General features: G+C 41.8%; 1 protein-coding gene across 1 annotated transcript in view; it reads left to right on the top strand.

Moving 5' to 3' along the window:
- The first annotated feature begins 83 nt into the window (after positions 1–83).
- Positions 84–17,437, top strand: part of LOC126641836 (uncharacterized) — a 28,113-nt gene continuing 10,759 nt past the window's right edge. Inside the window, exon 1 of the mRNA XM_050318915.1 lies at positions 84–192. The gene's annotated coding sequence lies outside the window, so the exon portion shown is untranslated. The remainder of the gene's footprint in view (positions 193–17,437) is intronic.

Consider the following 17,437-nt stretch of genomic DNA (forward strand, 5'->3'; position numbering starts at 1 on the left):
AAATTATTATTTTCCTGTGTTGCTTTAAATACCTGAAGGGATTCATGGAGCTCCTAATTTGATGGACAATACTTTTCCTCTTCTTGCAGTCACCCCAAGCAGGCACAAAAGAAAAGACTCTATGTTGCTGGCTTTGTACCTCAGGCCCAATATCTTTAAGTGCCAAAATTGAAAGAAAGGGCTACACCCCAGGTATGTGATAGAATTAATTATAGGATATGTCTTTTCTTCCTTTTTAAAGCTAGAGTCCATACTTACTGGTTTTATATAAATGAAACATTAAGGATATTTTTACCACATCAGTCTGCATTTAGCAATCTTCTCAGTATACTCTGTTTCCTAAGACAGCGCTACTTGTATCTCTAGATTGTTCAAGGACCTCATCTATTAGACTGTCCCTAAAAGGGACTATTGGAAAAAAGCTACTCATGAAAACTTTCATAGAAAGATAACTTAGACTAATACTTCCAACCCCCCTGCCAGGAGTAGGGACACCTGCCACTAGACCAGGTTACTCAGATCCCCATTCAACCTGGTCCTAAACACCTCCAGGTTGGGCAACTCCTGTGCTCCTGTGGGCAACCTTTTCCTGTGCTTCACTATTCTTATAGTAAATAATTTCTTCCTAATATCTGTCGTAGTTTACCTTGGCTGAACACCAAGTATCAACTGAGCCTGTGCCCATTTCCCCCCCCCCCAAAGGAGAGGGGAGGAGGGAAAGAAGAAAAAGGAAAAAAAACTACGGGACCAAAACTGCAAAGAAAAATAGCTTTATATTTACACAGAGAGGGGAAAAAAGTAAAATTAGCAACATTATATACCACAGAAAAGAACTAACAACAAAAACTACTTCCCCAAAAAAACGTTGTCCTTCTCCAAAGAAACAAATCAGCCATCCAAGGAGCTATCTGGAAGAGAAGGGAAGGCTCGCTTCCTTCCTGTCTCTTTTATATCCAAAGTGACATAACATGGGATGGAATATCTTATTGGCAGAATATACATCAGATGATCTATCCTAGTTCCGTTTCCCTCTCAGGGAGGGTAACAAACCCATTACATATCTAATTCAAACCTTCCTAGAAAGGACATGGATGTGTTCTGCACTGTGTGATTGTAACACCCTCTAGGGAGTCTGCATAGTAGATTGGATTTTTTTGCTCTTTCCCTTAGCATGCTTCCTATGAATGAAAATCCTCATGAGCTTAAACAACATCTTAGCCACTATAAAAGCCATCATTGTTCGTAACACTTTCCTAAACTTATTTCTAGATGAGAAAATTGTCAGTATTCATCTTGACCTGGTCCCAGTCTTTTGTTATTCTGAATTTTTTAAATTTGTTTATTGATGTGTATGTGCACTGGAAGATTTGAGACAAATATTTAAAATATGAATCGAGTTAGCGCACACTACTTCAAAGCTGTCTGAAGTTGGTCAACTTCATTAGGACCATAGTTCTCTCTGAAAAGCAGATTTTCTGCATGGATGGTCTCTACATGCATGCCACTGCACTGACTTACTGGACTACCTAATATGCAAAGTTTAACATGAAAAAACATACACAGTAGATCTAGTCCAGAGGAGGACTGCGAAGTTGATAAGAGGACTGGAGCACCTCACCTACGAAGACAGGCTGGGAAAGTTGGCGCTGTTCAGCCTGGAGAAGAGAAGGTTGTGTGGAGATATAGCAACCTTCCAGTATCTGAAGGGGTTTACAGGGAAGCTGGAAAGGGACTCTGTCAGGAGCTGTAGTGATAGGACAAGGAGTAATGGGTACAAATTGAAAGAGGGGAAATTTAGGTTAGATATTAGGAGGAAATTCTTTACTGTGATAGTGGTGAGACACTGGGACAGGTTGCCCAGGGAGACTGTGGATGCCACAACCCTGGCAGTGTTCAAGGCCAGGTTGGATGAGGCCTTGAGCAACCTGGTCTAGTGGGAGGTTGTTGCGGGTGGGAGTGGAAGCTTCAGACAAAGTTTATTAGAGAAGCCCTCCCATTGAGCCATGAGGTGCAGAAAGGACCCCTTTGCTTTCCATACTCCTCGGAGAGGAGCCTAGGTGTGGCTGGATCCAATCTTAGACACAGATTTTGTCAATGGTTTTAAGTACAACTTTGTCCTGCAGGGTTAAAGATGGCAAAATCGGGTATATTTATATTAAATGAATTATTTATTATGACAAATGATTAGACAAAGTATCTTAATCAGAATCCTTTGCTACACAGTATAAAAGCTAAAACTACTACTATAGTATAATATAGTGTAGTGCACTATATCAAAGCAATTATATTAAAGCAATTATCTTAAAGCTAGAAAAAAAGACAGAAACAATTATTAAGTAGAGATTTGATGTAACTCACCCATACCAAATGTCGTGGTTTTGCTCTGGGTCAATTTGCTCTCACACCCCCCACACACAATTACTATTAATTGAGAGAAGGTTTATGCAAACAAAAGAGATCTGATTTGGGAAAATAATATTAACATTTATTACTAGCAAAATAAAACTAAAGAACTACATCTACAACAATTCTACTTAAGTAAAAGTACTATGTATTTACAGAAATACTTCTCCCCCCTTTATATCAGTCCAAGGAGGAGAAGTAGTTTCTTTCTCCATTCTTGGAGCTCCAGGTCTCTTCAATAATTTTGCAGCACTCTCGTCGCAGCTGGAACTCTTTCATCTCTCTTTGTTGCCTCCAAGGCTGGGCCTACCATCCTCTTGGGCTAAGATCGGAGGCTGGGGGTTACCCAGGCCCTGAAGTTTTTCTCTTCTATGGACTTGCAAGGGGACACTTGCCTACCATGGATCTTCACCACAGGATTGCAGGGGATAATGGCTTATGAGTCCACCCCTGTTTTCCTGTGGAGGTCCCTCCCCACGGGAGAACAGTCCTTGAACCTCTCCAACATGGGTCTAGCATGGATCCCTCACTTGGATCCCAAGCTTACCCAAGCCGTTCTCACTCCGGCATAAGCCTCTCTCTCAGGATCATAAATCTTCAGCAGTAGCATGGATTCCACACACGGATCCCAACATCCCTACCCAAGCCGTTCTTACTCCAGTGTAGGTTCTCTCAGGGTCACAAATCTCCAGCACTAGCAGCATGGATCTCTCACTGAGATCCCAAGCTTACCCGAACCGTTTTCACTCTGGTGTAAGCCTTATTCCTTTCAGGGTCATAAATCTTCAACAGGACTCTGCCTCATTTCAGTCCTTTTCATGAAGCCTCGGCTTCCTTGTATATCCACAAGCTCCTTTGTGAGCCGCATGAGGGTCTCCTCACCCCAACAATCTTCTAAAAGGTAGCAGGGATTTATTTTTCAGTCCTTTCCCTTCTGAAGGGAGAGAGTGAAAGGGGGGAGAAACAGCCCCCCCCTTCGAACTTCTCTCTCCTGCAGCTGCCAGCTTTGACCTTGGAGGTCCCTTATCTCTCTGACGGAATTCTTCTACAGCAGTTTTTCGTCCAAGCAGTCAGTCCTTTAAAGTTTTTTTCTTTCACTCTCCTACATGAGAGAAGGGGGGCTTCAGGGCCACACCTGTCCCCAGCCCAAGCCGGGGAGGAGGGGGCCTTGGCCCACTCGGGGCCTGTCTCCTCTCCTACATGGCTACTGATACTAATTCCAACTGCGTAACCACCTTCTCTTCCGTTTTCTTAAATATGTAATTAGCAAAGGCGTTACTGAGAGTTTTGATTGACTTTTTGTCCAGAAATCCACCTGGACAAAACCATCCTCAACCCCAGGGGCTGACTGGCTGGGCAAAACCACGACACCAATGCTTGTGGGTGAAAATCTCTTTCACTCAACCTCAAGAAGTATCCTTGAGGGGCGTCCCTACTTCAAGGGAGAAAAGTCCACACACACTCCAAGAAGAGTATGTTAGAAGAAATCTCCCGAATTCATGTGGAACTGGACTTCTATACTATAAAGTGACTGACTGCCAGTCACATCTCCAGGTCAGTTTAGCAGCTTATCTGCCAAACCTTTGCTTCACTATGAGGATGTTAATTTGGGGTTGATGTGCCAGACTGGTTTTAGCATAATTCAACACCAAAACAAGCAAGACATACCCTCTCTCAGTCCACCCCTGATAGCCTTGCAAATAGGGCATTGTTAGAGTTGCTTGACCACATTCTAGGGCAGAGCCATCCTGCTACAGAGGTGTCCCTGCCCATGGCAGGGGAGATTGGGACTACATAATCTCTAAGGTCCGTTCCAACCCCTTAACATTCTATGATTCTACGATCTAGCCTTGTGCTTCAGTATTTCTGTTATTTCCATCTAGGATTTAGATACAATATAGATGATGGATGAGTTATACAGCAACAGTGTATATGCATAGAGGAAAACTTCTGGATTTATGGTATCCTCGTATTGTCAGGCCCTGGTTGTCTTGGGGGACTTGAGCTGTCCTGATATCTCCTGAAGGAACAACACAGCAGGGCATAAGCAATATTGGAGGTTCCTGGAGGTCAAGGTCCTGACCCAAGAGATAGAGGTGCCAATGAGGAGAGGTACTTTGCTGGACCTCACACTCACCAGCAAGGAGTGGCTTGTTGAGGCTATTAAGGTCAAGGCAGCCTTGGCTGCAATAACCAAGAGATGGTGGAGTTCAGGATCTGGAGGGGAAAGAGGATGATGCAAACCAAGCTTATAATCCCGGACTTGAGGAGAGGAGACTTTGGCCTCTTTAATGATCTGTTTGGAAATGTCCCGTGGGATAAGGCCCTAGAGGGAAGTGGGGCCCAGGGAAGCTAGTTAATCATAGAATGGTTTGGATTGGAAGAGACCTTAAAGATCATTTAGTTCCAACCCCACTGCCATAGGCAGGGACACCTTCCACTAGACCAGATTTCTCAAAGCCCCCTTGTATCAGGGAATGTTGATATTTTTTGGTCTGTGTTTGGCCCAGCCACCTGTGAAAGTCTTGTTCTTTGCCTGCCAAGTTCACTGATAAACAGGAGCTTCATCCTTGGAGATGAGAGTTTCTTGTATAAACTGTTTTAATTGGTGTTCTGTGATTGGCTCATTGTCTGTAGAGCACATTTGAAGGAGAAACTGAAGAGGAGAAGATGAAGTAAAGCCCTCAGACCCAAATAGATAAGACCCCTTGAGTGAAACAGCACATGTGATAGGGGAATTCCAAAGTTCTCATGCATGTGCTGAAGGGGTACACTTACATAACGGGGGGAGGGACTGAAGGCCACTGGCTGGGCGGTGCTGGCCACACCCACCCAGGCAGATGTCACTGGCTAATTGGAAAAAAATGCAGGTGGCTCATGCTCAACCGCTTTCAAGCTTCACATGAAGGACAACGTTGCCTTTTGCGGGGACACCCGCTATCTTGTGAGCCTGCTGACACTCCAAGGATGCAGCCTCTGCTATGGGGAATTCTAGTTATTCTGAGGTCTGTAAGACAACCTTGTAAAACACACCTGTGTGCGTGGGGGTTTCACTGAGGGCTTAGTCACTCCTCTTCATTCCTGTCTCTCAGGTTCCTGTTTACTTAGCCACTTTTATAATAAATATTGGGTTTATTGTTGAGCTTTCAGCAGTGTCTTGGTTTTCAATCTTGGCATCCTTCGAACTCACCCCGTTACACCCCATCCAATCTATCCTTGAACACTTCCAGGGATGGGGTATCCAGAACATCTTTGGGCACCCTGTTTCAGTGCCTCACCACCCTCACAGTAAAGAATTTCTTCCTAACATCTAATCTAAACCTACCCTCTTTCACTTTAAGGCCATTCCCCTTTGTCCTATCCCTCACCAGCTTTCTTGTAGTACCCTTTAGGTACTGGAAGGGTGCTATAAGGTCTCCTTGGAGCCTTCTCTTCTCCAGGCTAAACAGCCCCAACTCTCTCAGCCTGTTTTTGTAGGAGAGGTGCTTCAGCCCTCTGATCATCTTTGTGACCTTCCTCTGGACTATCTCTAACAGGTCCATGTCTTTTTTTGTGCTGGGGGCCCCAAAACTGGATGCAATACTCCAGGTCAAGTCTCATGAGAGCAAAGAGAGTAGATCTTCAGTGATCTTCTGAGAGGATCTAGATTCATCTCAGCTACCATTGTACTCTTAATTTCTGTGTCTCAGACAGGAACTCTTTCTGTAGTCATTAATTAGGTCACATTTCAGGCTGAAATCTCTGTGTCTAATTTCTTCCTCCCAACTCACATGCATCAAATAATTCCCTAAAGGTAGCAGAAATGAGTCTGGTCTTGAGATAGATATATGTATCTCAGTGCCTACACTGTGCATTGAGCAACCCTGAAAAATACCTGGTTTAAGAAAAGGAAGAAAGATAAGACTGATTCTTTATCTGTGGCAACAAGTAGAATGATCAAGTTTATGTAGTACACTTTCATTTGAAATTGGAGCCAAACTTGTCTTAGAAAATTAAAGTTGATATTTGATAAACCAATGACAACTTTACCATCTTTACTATACTGATACTGTATCTCTCTGATACAGTAGGGATTCAGTACATACTTTGTGTATCATCCATTCTACTCCCATATGGAAACAATGCTTTGTTTTTGCTTTTTTTCTGCTTTTTAAATATAGATAATCTGGGATAGAGAAATGGTATGAGACTGTCACTACAGAGAAAAAACACACAAGTCTGTCAGTGGCCAGAAACTCAGTAAACTGAAGAGGAATCCAATTTAAGTATAAATGTAAGCATGAAGCTAAGTCTATTACTTAGAAAGGAAAGATATTTACTTTTCTCAATTGTAGCATATTAATAGTATGTGTGGGAATGATTAAAATCACACTATTTCAAACTGTGTTTAATTTTCTGCTCTTCCTTGCTGGCTTTTCCAAATTTTCCTTGAAATTGCTTGTGCTTGATGTCAAGGACTGGTGATTGTTAGTTAATTTCTTTTGAAATATTTCAACAATTCTTTTTTATTTGTATTAATCATGGGGGGATTTTTGTCCTTTTTCAGTGTTTGGGTGATTGGCATGCAGCTAATTTCTAATAGTCGTTCTTTGAGATGGATATGCAAAATCAGGGGAATCCCATGTTTACTTGGTTTATCAACAATGACCAGCTACACAAATGGATAAATAATCCATAGATCTCTTTCTTGGCAAAAGAATAACAAAAACTTGATTGCAATGTTGTCCCTCAATTGGGGTTTAGGCCCAGTGCACAGGAGCCAATGAGCACAGAGTCAAGATCCACCTTCTAACCATTAATATACCTCTGTGCAGAAAGGGGTGCTAGGTGATGGTTTGCAAATCTAGCACACCTCTTTGGGAGTTTTCAGGCTTCTATACAAGTTGCAACAAAGAAGAGGTTGTACAAAACTTGTTCATTGGTCAACTTAACCAATGCATTTCTGCACATGCTCTGATTAGTGACTAGTTCATTATACAAAGGTGGTTTGACATTAGCATGTAAGATCCCCTCCCAGGGGTATAATTTTTACCATGCTAATTAGTCTTAGCTTACCTTTGGACAACCTTACACCCTTCTTCCCCATCCCTCTGGTCTGGAGTTGATTCATCTTTGTGGACATTAGCACATTCTTGTCATTCCTGTGTTATCTTGGGGTGATTCTTCACTTTGAGGACTACAGCAATACAAAATAGATGTAGCAGACACGTACTACGATACAATTCCAAATATCTAATTCAAACAATAACAAATGAATATTTGGTTATTAGCCATCTCCATCGCAAGCTCTCTCTCCATGTCCTCTAAGGTTGAAATCTACCTGCACACACATCTGATGAAATTTGCACTTTCAGGTCCTCTTAGAAGTAAAAATTCATTTTCACTGGTGAACAGGAGAGGGACTGAAGGGTCACAGAAATATCTTTGTTAATGAACCTAATCTTTAGGTCCCTAGAAATAGAATTACAGTTTTCAACTCTCCCTCTTACTCTCCCTCTTTCCCTTCCTTTCCCTCTTTCTCCCAACAGAGCTAGGTTAACTCCTTTTACTATTTTCCTTTCATTGTGAAGTTAGGTTAAAAATATAAATTATTATGAAAGAATCAAGCAGCAGGGCTTCACATCTAGTAAGAGCCTGTAGTAGAAGACTGTGAAGCATATCCTGGTACTCACATTGTATGAAATTGATGTCTTCGAGTCGAATTAACTGTCCCCAACTTGAATTTTCCTACCTTTTGTAAATGTAACTGATGTTGTCAGATAGCTTCTACAATAGAAGTTGCTTAATGAAGAAAAGAACTCTGTGTTTCTTATCCTGTAAGATTCACCCAAATAAAGCAAGCATTGCATAAGATTACATCACCCAAATAAATATGCATTAGGTAGGCGGAGAATATGTATTGGATAGGCAGGTTCATGTGAATTTTACTGTATATAAGGTTTAACTTTTTACTCCTTGGTGTGCTTGATTTGTGGAAACCTCCACCTTGCACCTAGCACAGAATAAACAATGTTGCCTTTCTAAACTAGACTGTGTTTAGAGAGCTCCTAAAATTGGCAACAAAATAACTTGGCTAAGACAATGGTGTCATGCAAATACTCTCATGGTGACTTTGCTCAGGTCTAATGTGAACTATTTCAGTGATTGTGGAGGTTAGCAGCAAACTAATAAGTGGAGAAATAATGCAAATGCTGCATTAAAGGTCTGACACTTAAACAGTAGGGATTGCAGTAGAATGGTCCTTCATTCCTTATTCAAGACTATACTGACTATCTTTGCACAAAATATCTGGACTAAAACAGTATCTGAAGACAAGGAGTCAAGGCTTTTAGATTGTTCTGGGTATGATTCACTTGTTGCAGGCAGTCATACTGACTGACGTTATTCCTACTCTGCTCCAGCCTAGAACAGGTAGTGGGAAGGACCACTGGTCTCTTCCATCAGAAGAGAATATCCTGTACTGTTCATTGAACAATTGCTCTTATATGTCTATACCAAATAGAGATGGCCTTCAACAAAGTTGCCTCTGGAACCCTAGAAGCTTCATTCCTCAGTGAGCAGTAAGCTCTTAACTAAGGAAGTCCATTTAATTTGATCAGTCAGAGGCTATAAAATAATCTAACACCAATAACAGGTGTTAGAGATAAATGCTAGGTGTGAAACTCACGAAAAAAATCTAGACAAGAAGATGTAAACATTCAGAAAAATAAGCCAGCTGCGGTCAGTCCATGTTAAGATCTAGTTATTAAAATTATTAGAGAGATGCCTCTGCCTGAATTAAGGTGTAAACAAGACCATATGCCAAAATTAATAGTACGGATTTTTATTTAAAGGTAAATGTGAGGTAGAGAGAGATAGAAAGAAATAGGAAAAAGAGAGATGGGGGAGAGAAAAAGAGTGACTGAGTCAGATTAAGTAGGAAAATATCACCACTCCGTGGATTCTGACAGCATTTAACTTGCATAATAAATCTCATCCTAACAATGGAAGAGGACATTCTGGCATATAGAAACCATGAGTCAGTTTAGTTTCTCCAATTGTTAACTGTGAGTTGTGAGAATAGCCATAAATCTCTTTTTCCCATTGCCCCAACAATTGATATTGTAACTTTACTTAGCGAACCCTTGCAGATAATTATTACTCAATGTGTGGTTCTACTATTGACCAAAAATCTATTGTTTCATTCCCTGATTTTACTGGAACTAGGGGATCTGCTGGGGATGCTCTGATATTTACCCCTGTCCCCTTCACTCATTGTCAAATGTTCTGCATAATCACAACATTTACATCTTCTAATTGACCCTTCCTGCCTACAAATAGCACATTGATTCAGACCTCAAACCCCCTGTCTATTCCCCTTCTTTCACCTTCTCTAATACCACTCTCTCACATTAAAAAGGTATTCAGTATAACCTGCATATCCCTCCAGTTAGGGTTATGAGTCAGCATGACAGTTTCCAAAAGCTGATACATTCCTTCAGGATTCTCTCCATACAAACTGACAGATCATTTCCAATTCTACAAACCTGAAGAAGTAAACGAGACGTACAAAAACTGTCAGAGCCTCTGCTCCCACTGTTTGTCTTAATGGCGCCTGTATCACTGGCCAACTATATACCCGAGTCTGACCTGCAACAGGACTAAAATCCTCACTTCCCATATGCTCTTTATTTTGATTCATATCATCTTTATCCATCCCCACCCTGATGTTATATGAGGTGGAAAGGAGGAAACCAACATTCGCACATCTTCCGGCTCATCCCCTCCACAACATAAAATATCTTGCTTTTTTCTTCTTCTCAATATATGGCACCAGTATATCTCCTCCCAATTTACACTTTTTCTGAGTATCTGGATCTCTTTATAAGGTGGCCACCATTGATTACAATATTTATTCATTTTATCTTTAGTCTTCCCCAAACTTATTCTGGTTTGTCAAAATACAACTGTCATGGTTTTGCCGGTTCTTGGAAACTAGGCAGGAATTTTTCCCTTCCACCTGCCCACTGCATGCAGGGTTGTTAAGTGGGCACTTAAGGGACACAAAAGAAGTGGCTTTCTGGTTAATTGCTCAGAATCTCATCTCCTAGGAAATGGGGGGATGAGGAGCTCCTCTTTACTTTTTTTCTCTCGTCTCCTGGGAAACAGGAGGAGGAGTTTTTTTGGGCTTGCTGTGGAGGCTGGAACAGGGTCGGAGTGGAAGCTCAGTGGTTTTCTGTTCTAGGCCTGCTTGCCTGCTGTGGATCCTGCTTGGATTTTTCATCAGAGAGGACTGTTTTCTGGAGGTTTTTTTTTCCCCTTCCCTGTTCCCGTTTGTTTCTTTCCTGGCGGTGGTCCTTGTGCACATCAAGGGGAGAGGCAGGACTGTGCCGCACGATTCAACCAGCCGAACAGAGTGAGTTTTTGGGATTTTTTTCCCATTGGTGAGGACTTTTTTTTTTGTTGTCTCTCTCCCCCCTCTCTCTCTCCCCTTTCCCAGTGTGTGGGGGAGAGAAGGGAAACCCATTTTTTTTTTGGTTTCTCCAACACACTCTGGAGGGTGTTACCCCCACATGGCAACGACCAGTGATTCTACAGCACCCCCTGCTGGCCAGCATAAAGAACTGCAGAATCTGCATCTCCGGTGAACCAACGGCACCCCCTGTTGACTGTGGTTAAAATTGCACCAAAGGGCAAAAACGGAACTGTTTACCTTTTTTTTCTTTGCTTGTTTATTGGTGTGTTTTGAAGGGGATTATTTGTGGGTATAGGATCATTGTTTGGTTGTTTTACTTGTTTCCTTTTGTTGTTTCTGCCAATACACATATATCTTTTAATAAAGGGCTGTTATTTTTTCCTTTTTCCACAATTTTTCCCCCTCAATTGGAGCCTCTTAATTTCGGATTTACAATTGCTTAGAGGGAGGAGTTTGGGTCTTTTTCTCATAACTCATCCTCAACAAAACACCTGTGTCTCATTTAAACTGGGACAACAACTCAGAGGGCTAGAGGGTGGAATTGTGGGTTGATTTGCCAATATACAATTACCCAATTCCTTTATCCTTAGGTCCGAACCCTCAATACAAATTACACTCTGCTCTGAACCCCTGTTGGCAAAGAAAGGAGAGCCTCTTTCCCATCACATAGTTTTGTGTGTAAAAAGGTGCCACTGTTATGAATAGAAACCAATTCCAAAGCCTGGGCATTTATTTATTACCTAATTCTGACCTCCTGTCAGACCAATGTCATTAGTTACACAGTGTTTTGACTCCCTGTTGGCAAACAGAGGGCCTACCCCCTTTTCACATATTTTTTTTGTGTACAACGACAGCCACTGTTACAAATTCTGATTCGATTTACACAAGGCTTGCAATTTTCCCAGTACTGATCAGTTACAAACCAATGCCAATCCCAGTGATTGGTATTGGATTTTTGATCTTACAATTTTTACAAAGAAAATGAAATTTGATACTCACCAGTCCAGGAATTCACCTCCCTTTTGCCCTTGCTCAAATACCTCTGGAATGTTACACCTTTGCATCATTAACCACCCCAATGCTGGAGAGGATTCAGTGGAGTCCCTGATCAAACTGGTCAGTGCACACTGGAATCTGATCTGATTCTCCATTGCTGGGGTAACAAGATGATCTGGGCAAGGCTTTATGGCCATCCCATCTGGGTTGCCAAAACTGTTGTCCTGAAACAGGGTTCTTCCACCCAATGTCTAAGAGGCTGATCCACACACATAGTTGAGGTATTTAATTTCTTTACACAGAAAGGGGTGCTGGGTGTCAAATCCACAAAGCCAGCACTATACTAATTAGTCCATATACTCAGTCTTCTTTTTTTGAGTCTGTAGGCTGTGAGTTGGTGGTTGCGATCTCTCCTTGCCAGAATTACCCTTTACCTAGTTTGGTGAATTGGCCTTGTTTGTTCCTTGTAATCTAGCCTTATCTTGGCTATTTCACCAAGTATCCTTGGTTCGGTTGTTCAGCATTCCATTGTGTCTTGTTTCAGTTGATATAATATCTCAAGTTTCTTTTTTTCTATTCTTTTTCTACATCTGCAGTTACTGAAGCTTATTAAGGCTGTAATTATTGAGATGTTAAAAATAATTTATCTATTTGGAGGCTGTACATCAGGGGGAGAAACTATGATGGAAAGGCTCATAGTTTGAGATAAAGACAGGGAGTCTTTCTTGTCATGGAAAATTAATTTATTAGCAATTCAAATAGATTTGGATAGTGAGAAACAGAGACAAATTAAAACAATAATCATTTAACAGCAGTCCTGGCTAACTGGGGAGGTCCCAGGCGACTGGAGGTTAGGAAATGTGATGTCCATCTACAAGAAGGTCCAAAAGGAGGTTCCAGGAAACTACAGGCCTGTAAGTCTGACCTCAGTGCCAGAGAAGGTTATGGAGCAGATAATTTTGAGTGCCATCATGTGGCACTTGCAGGACAACCAACTGATCAGTCCCAGCCAGCATGGGTTTATGGAAGGCAGGTCTCCTATAACAAGGTGACCCACTTAGTGGGTGAGGAAAAAGCTGTGGATGTTGTTTACCTGGACTTTAGTAAAGCTTTTGACATTGTCTCCTACAGCATTCTCCTGGAGAAACTGGCTGCTCATGGTTTGGACAGGTGTAACTGTTCACTTGGTAAAAAAACGGCTGAATGGCCAGGCCTAGCAAGTGGTGGTGGTGAATGGAGATATATCCAGTTGGCAACCAGTCACTAGTGGTGTTCCCCAGGGCTTAATATTGGGGCCAGTTCTGTTTAATATCATTATCAATGATCTGGGCAAGGGGATTGAGTGCACCCTCAGTAAGTTTGCAGATGACACCAAGTTCGGCAGGAGTGTTGATCTTCTTGAGGGTATGAAGGCTCTGCAGAGGGATCTGGACAGGCTGGATTGATGGGTCAAGGCCAACAGCATGAGGTTCAACAAGGACAAGTGTCGGGTCCTACACTTGGGTCACAACAACCCCATGCAGTGCTACAGGTTTGGGGCAGAGTGGCTCAAAAGCTGCCTAGTAGAAAAGGACCTGGGGGTGTTGGTCAACAGTTGGATGAACATGAGCCAGCTGTGTGCCCACGTGGCCAAAAAGGCAAATAACATTCTGGCCTGTATCAGAAAAAAATGTGGCCAGCAAGACTAGGGAAGTGATTGTCCCTTTATACTGGGCGCTGGTGAGGCTGCACCTCGAATACTCTCTTTGGTTTTGGACTCCTCACAACAAGAAAGACATTGAAGTGCTGTCGAAAGAAGAGCAATGAAGCTGGTAAAGGGTCTGGAGCACAGGTCTGATGAGGAGTGGCTGAGGGTATTTTGCCTGGAGAAAAGGAGGTTCAGGGGAGATCTTTATCGCTCTCTACAACTACCTGAAAGGAGGTTGTAGTGAGGTGGATGTTGGTCTCTTCTCCCAGGTAACAAATGATAGGATGAGAGGAAACAGCCTTAAGTTGCACCAGGGGAGGTTTAGATTGGATATTAAGAAAAATTTCTTCACAGAAAGGCTTGTCAAGCATTGGAACAGGCTGTCCAAGGAAGTGGTTGAGTTACCAATCCTGGACATATTTAAAAGACATGTAGACATGGCACTTAGGGAAATGGTTTAGTGGTGGACTTGGCAGTGTTAGGTTGGACTTGATCTTAGATGTCTTTTCCAACCTTAGTGCTTCTATGAATACCTTTCCCCCATTCCCCTTTATTCCAGGCTCAATTTCCTTCATTCTCAACTTCTCTACCTTCCCCCCACCTGCCAATCAGGAAATTTGCTGAAGTTTCTCTCAAATTAGTGTTAGAAGGGATAACCTCCTCTGACAGGTAAATTGTTGTCTTAGTTTAACAAGATTACAACTTTTAAATTAAGAAATTTCAGGTGGAAGTGTGGAAAAGGAAAAAACACGGCTTTTTATAAACAAAATCTGAATAAACAACAAATGGTGCAATCAAAAACTTTCAGAAGAAAAAAAAAAAGTCCCAATTCCCCAGGTGGCCCGGGGGGGGGAGGGAGAGGAGGGGGGATGGCAGGACTGTCCCGGCAGTTCAACATCTGCTCATAGCCACGTGCACCTGTAGCAGTCAGCAGTCGATGGCATCACAGCCAGTGATGAAGGAGTCCTTTCTCCCACAGGTAGTTCCGAAAACTGAACAATCTGAGATGGGTTGGTCTCTCTCTCTCTCAGTCATCCTCTGTGAGGTGTCCCATGGGGGAAAAAAACCTTTTTCTCAGGAAAAGAAAAAAAAGGCAGCCGAAACCAGGGTCCCCCTCTGTCCAGTCCGTGGACCAAACCCAAAAACCCCTGAACACAGGACTCTCCCCCAGCTGTCTCCACAGCCACCATGTTTCCTGAGAGCATTCCTCCTCCCCCTGCTCCCATGCTGCTCAGTGCTTGCAGCTTCGTACTGTTTCCCCCTCTGCCCCCCCCCAGAAGAAACATATGGGGGAGGGGGGGCATTGGGAAAAAATTCCATCTCTTTTCAAACCTATGACAATTGTTAATGCATATGGGTAGAAGTATCTGTCACCAATTAATCATGCACCCTTTAAACATCCCTAAAAAAGAAACCTGTTCATCAGAACGGCAAAATTGTATGGAGAAAAAATTTGGCTGAGTTTGGTGTTCTGCTGAGACTGTTACTTATTTTTTTGTTGGCCTACTGAAAATGCCTCAAATTATCTTTAAATTGAAAACAGGAACTCATGTACTTCCTGTTTAAACTCTCGAAGTGGATCATCATGGTTAGCATAATGTTATGTTATATTTCTGACACCTGTTTGGCTAAATCTGAATTACATATCTACTACATACTGTCTTTTCATCCATGACCAGTGTTGCTATCATATTTTAATTCATTATAGGAAAATATTTCTCAGACCTTATCAATGAATTTCCACTCTAGGTTTTATCGGGGAGTCTTCTGTAGTTTAAGTAAAATGGTTTAATTAATAATTTCAAATACACTGGTGCTTTTTAAAAAGATACAAAGGGAATAATTCCCATTTTCCCACTGAAGAAACTCAACAACACAAAGAATCCAAGATCATCCAGCAAGCCAATGAGACATGAGAATAGAATTACTCTCTTCCAAAGGTCAGCTCAGTGTTCTTTTGATTATACCACAATATCTAAAAATACATGTGAGTGAGGAAAATAGTAGCTAATGATATAGCTGCTATGCTAGAGAGTTGTCTCAGTTTAAAATGAGACACAGGTGTTTTGCTGAGGATGAGTTATGAGAAAAAGACCCAAACTCCTCCCTCTAAGTAATTGAAAATCCAAAATTAGGAGGTTCCGATTGAGGGGAAAAAAATTGTGGAAAAAGGAAAAATAACAGCCCTTTATTTAAAGATATATGTGTATTGGCAGAAACAATGAAAGAAACCAAGTAAAACAACCAAACAATACTCCTATACCCACAAATAATCCCCTTCAAAACAAACCAATAAACAAGCAAAGGAAAAAAAGTAAACAGTTCAGTTTGTACCCTTTGGTGCAATTCTAACCGCAGTCAACAGGGGGCGCCGTTGGATCACAGGAGATGCAGAGTTTGTAGTGTCCTGTGCCAGTCACCAGGGGCGCTGTTGCATCACTGGAAATGCAGAGCCTGCAGTGGTTTGTGTTGGTCAGCAGGGGGCGCTCTGGGATCACTAGTCATAACCAGGCGTAACACCCTCTGGGGTGTGTTGGAGAAACTGAAAATGGGTTTCCCTCCCCCCTCCCACTGGGAAAGGGGAGAGAGAGGAGGGACAGAAACACCAAAAAATAAAAAAAAAAGAAAAAAATTACTCCCAAATGGGAAAAAACTCAGTCTTTCTGCTGGCCAAATCATGAGGTATAGTTTTCCTTCTCCCTTTGATGTGCACAAGAACCACTGCTAAGAAAGAAACAAACGGGAATAGAGAAGGGGAAAGAAAAAACTCCCGAAACAGTTCCTCTCTAATGAAAAATCCAAGCAGAATCCACAGCTGACAACCAGGCTGAGAACAAAACTCCACAGAGCTACCACTCCGACCTTGTTCCAGCTTTAGCTTTCAGCCAGAACTCCTCCCCCCTGTTTCCCAGGAGATGAGAGGAAAAAAAAAGTAAGAAAGAAGCTCTTCATCCCTCGTTTCCCAGGAGAAGAGATTCTGAGGCCAATAACTAGAAGGCAGCTTCTTTTGTGCTCCTTAACTGCCCACTTAACAGCCCTGCACGCAGTGGACAGGGGGAAGGGAAAAATTCCTGTTTAGTTTCTAAGAACCAGCAAAACCATGACATTAGTTCATCAAATATCTTCTAATATTAGAGGCAACAGGTTTAGAATTCATTATTGTTTTGGGTTATTCATATTTTTCTTTTTTTTACTTTTTTATTGCATGAGGAACAAAAACTTCTGAGCTTCCTACTGTTATTTAAAAAGGTAATTTAAAGTATTAGACAGATGAGCAGAAAATACAAGTGGCCAATATTAATGTAACCATATAAAAGTAAAGAAAATTAATGTAATATGCATTTTAGTAGTTCAACATAATGTCCCTTCTAGCTGATGGTATATTTGTTATGAAACTAATCCTGAATGATCAAACACTTCTGAAATGTTCTTCAGAAAGGTTGCTGAAGAACAGAGTCTTACTGCCATATCTTTGGCTAATATAAACTGACAAAAATCATCTATGTAGTTTGTCTTCCCAAAAACGGGTTCTTTCACTCAGTGTGCAAGAAACCAATTTGCATGTAGAATCGAGGTATTTGTTTATTTCATATCTGTGCAGAGATGGGTGTTGGGTGGTGAATCCACAAAGCTAGCACACCTTCAATATGCCAGGCACTCATTTGTATATACTTCAAACAATAAAAGAATCATAATTTCATATATACATAACAACCCAAAGCTATAGTCATTGGTCTTGCACTCTTTCATCTCCATTTAAAGATACAGTGTACCCTTATTTTACCATGCATGCTCTATGAGGGAGGCGCTTATGTTAGTAAGGGGTGATCATAGCCTGTGGGTGAGTATTTTGCTATATTAATGAACACAAAGTTCAATCAAAGTTGTTTGGCTTT

The sequence above is a fragment of the Myiozetetes cayanensis genome, unplaced genomic scaffold (genome assembly GCF_022539395.1).
Source record: "Myiozetetes cayanensis isolate MyiCay16 unplaced genomic scaffold, myiCay2020 scf219, whole genome shotgun sequence".
Taxonomy (NCBI): Eukaryota; Metazoa; Chordata; class Aves; order Passeriformes; family Tyrannidae; genus Myiozetetes; species Myiozetetes cayanensis.